Genomic DNA, 8,321 nt, shown 5'->3' on the forward strand with positions numbered 1-8,321 from the left:
GGGGTAGGGGGTAGGGGTAGGGGTAGGGTTCTGGTGTGGGGAGTATTGAAAGTATCGATGTGCTGGCTGCTTACAGTCGATTTGAGTGTGTAGAGAGAGTAACTCTTCTGTAATGTGGTGATTACTACCCATGACTGTCTCCTTATGTTTCAGAGGAACATTTAGCTCTGTTTTAACAATCCAAGGGGCTAGGGGTAAGGGGTAGGGGTAAGGGGTAGGGGGTAGGGGGTAGGGGTAGGGGTAGGGTTCTGGTGTGGGGAGTATTGAAAGTATCGATGTGCTGGCTGCTTACAGTCGATTTGAGTGTGTAGAGAGAGTAACTCTTCTGTAATGTGGTGATTACTACCCATGACTGTCTCCTTATGTTTCAGAGGAACATTTAGTAGAACGTTTCACTCTTTAAAAAAAAAAAAAAGAAAGAAAGAAAAGAATACATTTTTTTGTCTTTAACATTTTGATGACTGTGAATATTGTAATCTGATTATGAGGTTTGTCCAGGGGTGACTCTGTGTATGAGGTTTGTCCAGGGGTGGCAGTCTCCTCTGTTTAAAGGGTCTAAACTCATTTTCCTTTAAAGTACAATCTGATGTGTTGCTGAATGAAGGTGTCTTATCAGATGATGTTTGGAATCTCAGGTGGTTACATGGCATTGTGAAATAAATCATTATCAGTCGTCACACTGTGTGGTTATGCAGAGTAGTTCAGGGCTGGTCCTACTCTTTAGATGGATCTCGTACTGTCTGCCTCATTTCAGCAGGAGCAATTTGAAGAAGAATTCCCTTTCATTAGTGCTGTCACATCTATCTGTACAGCTATTGATCCTACTGACCCTAGAAAGGGGCCAGTGTCAGGTTGTCTTGACCTTTTTAACCTCAGGGGTGGAAATGTGCCTTGACCCTCCCAGTTCCTCTCGGCCAACCCAGAGTGCCGTGGTGTTGGGAGCTGCACAGTAACGTTAGAATGCAATGAGTGGATGGGAGAGACATCAGTTCAGCTTTCACTGTTGCACTGAGATTTAGACAAAGTGCAGTGCGAGACACTTATGCTATCATTTAAACACTCACACAGGCACGGTTCCCACGGTGCTTTAGATTTGTCCTCAGAGAGTATAAAGGCTTGTGTGTGGTTGAGGAGAGAGAGAGAATTCAAGTCAGGGTCTAGGATGTGAGAATGTATAGGCAGTAAAGACTATATAGGTGTGTCTGTGTCTGTGTGTGTGTGTGTGTGTGTGTGTGTGACAGAGTAAAGACTGTAGCTTATAGATATGTGAGGGTAAAGACTATAAAGATGGTGTGTGTGACGACTGTGAATGTGTGAGTGTAAAAACACTATATAAGCTAATGTGTGTGTGTGTGAAGACTGTAGAGATGTGAGTGTGAAGACTGTGGATGTGTGAGTGTAAAAACACTATATAAGCTAATGTGTGTGTGTGTGTGTGTGTGTGAAGACTGTAGAGATGTGAGTGTGAAGACTGTGGATGTGTGAGTGTAAAAACACTATATAAGCTTGTGTGTGTGTGTGTGTGTGTGTGTGTGTGTGTGTGTGTGTGAAGACCGTATGTAGGCATAAGTGTTAAGACTTTGGGTAGGTGCATTCTTGTGAATGTGAAAGGTGAGTATAGATGTGCAAAGATCGTGTACAGATGCTAGTGTAAAAGTGCATGTGTGTGAATGTGAAGGTCATGTAGGGCTGAGTACTGTGTTACCTTGTTAAGAGTCACTGACTCACAGTGTTATCACAATATACAACACCACTGCTCTGTCCTCATGATGCCTCACAGCACTCCCCCTGAAACCAGGACTGTCCCCCCTGAAACCAGGACTGTCCCCCCCTGAGTCATTGTGTCTGTGGATCCTGCGTGCAGCCATTGCCCTGTTGTTTACTCCAGGGATCAGCTGATAGCGCTCCGTAACATGGTGGTACTACCCTTGGAGGGACCCGATATCTCTCCCCAGTAAAGCCCAATTTATACTTCTGCGTCGAATCTACACCGTAGGTATGGCGTAAGCTCTGCATAGCCACGTAGCCCACGCCGTACCCTATGCCGTACCCTATGCCGTACCCTATGCCGTAGCCTGACGTGCACCTCCCTAGAAATGTAACTACGCGTCGCTGCGATGCGCGTTGAAGCAGACCTGTGATTGGTCTGTTTGGTAGGTTCACCCTCCTTCTGCTCAATTGGTTCAATGATCATACACACCATATCCTCCTATGTCTTCTCTTTTTTCTGTGTTGCAGTCATTTCAATAAAAGTAACTGTTGTTCAACATTTATTAGCTCCTACTCCAACATGATCCACTCAGTTTCAGTCGCGACTGAAAATTTTCGGCAAAATGGCGAACTGAACCCTCGTTATTTTGAGAGCTCCGTTTGTTTGACCCCCAAAGTTTAGAAACTGGTCCTTCTTCTGAGCGCACAACTTGTTTTACAGATATTGCTGTGCAAGAACTGAATTCCGACTTTTAGTCTAACATTACTCCATCATTTGTAATGCACGAGGAAATCAACACAATGGCATCGAAATCGCACCGCAAACTAGCGTTTTGAAGGTGTCATTACAGAGCGACGCAGAAGTATAAATGCTCACAACGGCATACGACTTTGCGTAGAGCCTACGCAGAGGTATAAATCAGCCTTTAGATGGACGAGTTAGCAGCGCTGACCCAGCACCAGAGGGAATACAGGCATAGCGCTTTTCCACTAGGACGGTGCTGGTGCCCGTGCCGGTGCGGAGCCAGTGCTGCCTTGGTGCCTTTTGAGAACTGGACCGCATTTCCACAGGTTTGGGAACCGAATGCTATGTAGCGAAAGTTTGGGTAAATTCCGTGGGGAGAAAATAATGTCGGAGAGAACGCATTCGCTTGCTTTTTACCTTTATGCTAGGCCTCCACACAGCGAAACGAATTTTGCCCAAAAACTTTTCGCTCTGGGGCGAAATTCATGAAAATAGTAAGCCTGTCACCTAGCACAAAAGTTTAAAAGAGTGTTCAAATGATGGTCTGCAGTGGTCTATTTGCACCAGCCAGAGCCGAGAGAGTGAGTGTTTTTTCTACCATTCTGGGTCCAACTACGTTCATGTAACATGTAAACAAAAGCCCGTGTTGATGTAGATACAAATTTTTGTCCATACATTTTTTAATCGTATACATATTTTCATGCTACATATAGCCTTTAGCCTACCGTCACACTTTTTTGTTACTCCCGCCTCTCTAGAGAACGTCACGTAGCAAACACATCAAACGCCGAACTGATTGGTTCTCGTGTGGTTTTTATTTGCATAGCCTCTGACGTCAGCGGTTCCAACTTTTAGGACCAGCAATTCTGTGGTGCCGTGCCGGTGCCAGCTTTTGGCACCGGCACCAGTATTTTGTCAGTGGAAAAGCGCGGCCCTGGTGCTCGATTCGGCATCGGCACCGTGGCAGTGGAAAAGGGGTAGGAGTGTAGCACCATGCTATTTATGGAGACATGGCTAACCAAACTCCTGAAGTGAACACTGTGTTGAAGGGTTTTCAGATGTTGCGCGTGGACAGGACAAAGGAGAGCGGGAAGAGGAGGGGAAGAGGACTGGCAGTATTTGTCAATGATAAATGGTGTAACGCTGAGCACATTACTATTAAAGAACAACTCTGCAGTAAGGACATTGAGCTGTTGGCTGTTAGCATGAGGCCATTCTATCTACCGAGGGAATTCTCGCTCTCACTGTTGTCGTGATGGTGGCGTGTACTCCCCTCTCTGCTAACGCTGAGGTGGCCTGTGATGTCATCCAAGCAGTCACAAGCAGGCTGCAGACACAGCACCCATGTGCCCTTCTTCTTATCTCTGGCAACTTTAACCGATATGTTACATTCCGCACCAGAGTCAGTAAAATACTGGATGTATTTTATGCCAACACCAGGAAGGCATATAACTCATCACCCCTCCCTCCCCTGGGAAGATCTGATCACAACCTGGTGCACCTCATGCCTGTGTACAAACTTCTCGCACAGGCAGCCAGCTGTTACTTGCATAGTGAAAAAATGGACTGATGAGGCCCTGAAGGACTGTTTTGATTCAATTATGTGGGAAATATTCTATGACACTTATGGGGGGGACATTGACAGTCTCACACACTGTATAGTGGACTATATCAATTTCTGTGTGGAGAGTGCTAGGATTGTACGGTGTTGTTGTTCAAACAACAAAGCTTGGATTACTTCTGACACAAAGGCTCTCCTTAAAGAAAATCAGAGGGCCTTTAGATCTGGGAACAGGGAGGAGTTGAAGAATGTGCAGAAGGAGCTGAGGAGGAGGATCAGGGAGGGGAAAAAACAGCTGCAGGAGGAAGATGGAAGCAAAACAACGGCAGCGGAGTCTGGAGGGGCTAAAAACCATCTCTGGTTACAACAAACGCGACTACCAGCCCGTGGGGGAACAAAAGTAGGTGAATGATCTGAACCTTTCCTTCAGTTGATTTGATCAGTCATCTGCCCCTCCCCCTGTCCAGTCCTCCCGGCTGCAGCCCCCATCGTAGACTGCCCCACCCCCACCTCCACCCCTCTTCTCACAACATCCAGCTCACAGCCACCATGCACATCCACTGCATTTCCTGTCCAGTTTTCATTTACATTTTCAACCTGAGCCTGAAGCTGGGGAGAGTGCCACAGCTGTGGAAAACATGCTATGTGGTACTAGTGCCAAGAACCTGAACCGCTACAGGCCAGTGGCTCTTACATCGCACCTTATAAAGACCCTTGAGAGGCTGATCCTTGTCCAACTCCGTCCCCTGGTGAGCCCATCAGTGGACCCACTACAGTTTGCCTGTCAACCTGGCATTTGGGTGGAGGACCCTATCATCGACCTCCTACATAGGTCCCTTTCTCACCTGGAAAAAGCTGAGAGCATTGTGAGAATCATGTTTTGTGATTTCTTCCGAGCCTTCAACACCATACAGCCTACACTCCTGAGGGAGAAGCTGGAGCACACAGGGGTGGACCAGCACCTCACAGCATGAAGTTTGGACTGCCAATTGACCACAGTATGTGAAGATGAGGGACTGTGTGTCCGACAGGGTTGTTTGCAACACGGGAGCCCTGCAGGGAACTGTTCTGGTTCCCTCCCTCCTCACCCTCTATGCTGTAGACTTCACACATAGCTCAGATAACTGTCACCGGCAAAAGTTCTCTGATGACTCTGCACTCATCAGCCTCATCACTGATGGGGCGACAGGGAGTACAGAGAACTGACCCAGAGCTTTGTGGACTGGTGCCAGCAAAACCGTCTCCAGATCAATGCAGGGAAAACCAAAGATCTGGTAGTGGACTTCTGAAGGTGCAAACCCTCTCCCCCACAGCAGTGAACATCGAGGGAACGGCCTTTTTTTTAATTATATTTTGCTTTTTTTGATCATCTTCCTATTGCAATATCCCCTTACGCTGCTGCAACACCGCAAATTTCCCTGTCGTGGGACTAATAAAAAATGATCTTATCTTAAAGGGAATCATACCCTCACAATCTGTGTCCTGTTGGGCAGCGATTGGAGGAGAGACTGTGCTGGGCGAGTGATCATAGCACTGACCACATTATTTGACCATAAACTGTGAGCAGAAAATGACCACTACGGCCAGATCGCCTCAGAGGAAAGAACCGTGTGGTGAACCCAACTCAGGCAGCACCGTGTGGTGAACCCAACTCAGGCAGCTCCATGGTTAGACTGTACATTCCTCCACTCTTGTGCAGACAGTAAACGATAAAAGATTATTGTCATTATGAAGTTATTTCACATTAACATAAAACAAACCCAGTAACCATACATGTTTTACATTGCTTTGTAATGAAAGGAGGGCTGGTTAAGTACCTTTTACCATCTTCAAAACTAATTCAAAATGCAAGAGTTACCATATTTTTTGTCTCTAAAAAGTGTGGTATGACACAAAAGATTAGGCTTGGATTATTAGATGGTTTTTCAGTTAGAAAATTATTTAAAATATCTAAACTGAGTTCAAAGTAACAGTAGGCCTATCCAAACTTCAGAGTGTCTGCTCCTTGAGGGCAGAGACAACTCAAAGGGATAGCAGCACCCCCACTCCCAAACCGTAAAGATTTCACGTCAAGACTTCCCATCAGTCAGTCAGTAGTGCAGTCAGTCGGTAACGCAGTCAGTGATGCAGTCAGTCTGTAATACAGTCAGTGAGTCAGTAACACAGTCAGCGATAGTCAGTCAGTCAGTGATTCAGTCGGTCCACAATACAGTCAGTGATGCAGTCAGTCAGTAATACAGTCAGTGATTCAGTAACACAGTCAGCGATAGTCAGTCAGTCAGTGATTCAGTCGGTCCACAATACAGTCAGTGATTCAGTCGGTCAGTAATACAGTCAGTGATTCAGTCAGTCAAAGTACATATTCTAGAGATTTTGAGGATGTGTCCTTGACTCGTCCCTATGAAGTATTTGCCCAGTCTCATCGCTTTAGAAAATCCACGATCAACGATGCAAAACCCATTTCTACTTCTGATTCAAAGTCTCATTGTCAGTGACCCTCCCTGCTCGATCATGCCTGGTCTCCCTCTCCCTCTCCTCCATTTTCTCCTTTCCCTCACAACTGTTAGTGTAAGTAGCTGCACTGGAACATGACTTAGATAACTTTTGGTTAAGTGTGCCTCTTCGAGTATAAAATTAATATATGTGTAAGGTTGTATCATTGTGGTATTGAAGCTAGTGAGATTGTGGTCACTGTCTATCACTAGTTTGTAAGTTCTGTGTGTATTTTAGAGGTTGTTGCATGTATGTGTGCAGAAAATATGCCTTTGTAGCATATAAGGACCATTTTACTATACAATAGATTAATTCTGTACTGTTTGAATTTATCTGTTGTAATGAACGTAGACATTTGCATTTCTGTTCCCTGAATACCTGATGAATCATTTCCTAGTTTACTGAACGTGATGATCCAAGTGCTTAGTTATGTAGGATAATAATTCAGAAAGTGTTTCTGTACTTGCCACATTGATGCTATTATTTACTAAGCTATATGTTAAGGCTAATGAAGAGTTATTTTGAATAATTTCAAGGTTCAGTGTTCAGAGTGCTGAGCTATACACAGAGTTTTCTCAGAATAAAAATCATTTAATTGGGTTCAGATTCTCAAATAAGATTAAGGATATAGCAAAGTGATATTAGTAGGCCTATTCAGCCTAGTGTTCATGGTGAACCATTGACTAGAATAGGCACAACATTGCAAACGTACTGTTGCTTGTTGATGCTTTTTTGGGTGCAGTAATTGGATGTGAGAAAGCCCTCTGCACACCCATAGTCTTAATGAATTTGACCTTTGAGCTTGTGTCCTGATAAATTGGGGATTGTGGAGCAGATCTGGATGAACAGGGTTGCTGAATAGATGTTTACTGAACTAGTCTTGATTTTTCTGAACACTGAAACTCAACAAACTCAGAGCTGCTGCAGTTGTGAATCTGAACCAAAAGCCATGTATTTTTCTGTCACCCTGAGTGTCTTATTGTAAAGGCATTGTTTCCTCCATTATACTCTCATTGTGCTGAGACAGCAGAGTAGAACCAGGCTGCAGCTGCCAAACACAGTGGGAGAGGTGTTTGTCTTTCCGTACTTCAGACGGAATCTGTGTCCCACTTCAGTCCAGTGTAGTTCATGCTTATTCCAGACACACAGGCAGAGCTGCAACTGTATGCACTGTGTTTGTGTGTAAGACAGGAGAGGCAAAGCAGCTCAGTCTTCATACATTAACGCTTTCATTTCTCCTGACGAGAGAGACATGGCAGACACCTGCAGCTCAGTCTTCATACATTAACGCTTTCATTTCTCCTGACGAGAGAGACATGGCAGACACCTGCACTAGGTCTCACATTCCCTTTGAACCTCGTCCCTGTTGTATTAATTTTACATTCATCACTGTTTAATTCATTGATACACTTGTCTCAAGCACAGAAAACTCAGGGCATGTTTTCATGCAGTGTTTTTACAGTTTGATTGCTGTTTGTGTGTGTGTGTGTGTGCATTTAAACACATCTCTTTATATAAACGCAATTTAAAATGGCTACATAAATTACCATCATGTAGCCAAACTGTTCCACTGAAATAAAATGGCGTTTGTGGATGAGTGCCATCCAACTTGTGTGAAATGCATTTAAACTGTGGGTCACTGATATGGGTGGCTCTCTGGCAGCCAACTGATTTATAGCCCAGCACATGGGCAGCGTCCTCTCCACATGCCACTGCTTTGTCCTCAGGCGTGTCAAGCGGTGACCAGTTCTTCTCTTCACTCACTTCCTATGGTTGTCCTGTTTGAAGACTGGCCCCACTAGGTGTGCTGGT

The 8,321-nt window shown here is 45.0% G+C and overlaps 1 protein-coding gene across 1 annotated transcript in view; it reads left to right on the forward strand.

Annotated features, from left to right (window-relative positions):
- Positions 1 to 8,321, forward strand: part of wdr18 (WD repeat domain 18) — a 43,491-nt gene that overhangs the window by 7,330 nt on the left and 27,840 nt on the right. The window lies entirely within an intron of this gene.

The sequence above is a fragment of the Chanos chanos genome, chromosome 9 (assembly GCF_902362185.1).
Source record: "Chanos chanos chromosome 9, fChaCha1.1, whole genome shotgun sequence".
NCBI classification, from domain to species: Eukaryota; Metazoa; Chordata; class Actinopteri; order Gonorynchiformes; family Chanidae; genus Chanos; species Chanos chanos.